At 36.6% G+C, this 623-nt stretch overlaps 1 non-coding gene across 1 annotated transcript; it reads left to right on the plus strand.

Annotated features, from left to right (window-relative positions):
• Positions 1 to 250: 250 nt before the first annotated feature.
• On the plus strand, positions 251 to 373 carry LOC123456147. Its single transcript, XR_006634362.1, has one exon. It is a non-coding gene; the product is annotated as a small nucleolar RNA SNORA31 (small nucleolar RNA).
• The last annotated feature ends 250 nt before the right edge of the window (positions 374 to 623 follow it).

A 623-nucleotide genomic window follows, 5' to 3' on the forward strand; every position in this document is an offset into this window, starting at 1 on the left:
TCTGGTTTTTTTTTTTTGAAATTTTAAAAATATTTATTTGTTTAAGAGAGAGAGAAAGGAAGGGGGGATGGGTGCCCGCAGCCTTCAGCCACTGTACATGAGCTCCGCATACATGTTCCACCTTGTGCACCTGGTTTAAGTAGGTCCTGGGACATCAAGCTTGGGTCCTTTGGATTTGGATGCAAGTGCCTTAGCCATTAAACCAACTCTCCTTTACTGAACATCCCAGTTCCTAAAGAAAAATGTTCAACTGCCTCCACTGATAGACTGGGAACAGTTTGTGGTTCTTTTGGTTTGCACTAGGATGCAAAAGTAAAGTATCCCTGTGCTTTCTGTCTGTGTGGCAGCCTAGATTGAATGGGGGAGTACATCAGTAAAAAATAATAATAATAATAATAATAATAATAATAAAATATTCAAGGTGGAGCGTGTGTCTGGAGTTTGTGGTAGCTAGAGGCCACTCCTATGTGCTTCTTTTTCTCTCTCTTAAATAAATATTTAAAAACAAAATAACATAAAATTCGACATAAAATAAATATTTATTTAGAAAGAGGAAAGGAAACATAATTTGTATTTTTCCAGTGCTCTCAAGATCAATCACTTAAGAATGTATAGACAAAGCA

The sequence above is a fragment of the Jaculus jaculus genome, chromosome 19 (assembly GCF_020740685.1).
Source record: "Jaculus jaculus isolate mJacJac1 chromosome 19, mJacJac1.mat.Y.cur, whole genome shotgun sequence".
Classification (NCBI taxonomy): Eukaryota; Metazoa; Chordata; class Mammalia; order Rodentia; family Dipodidae; genus Jaculus; species Jaculus jaculus.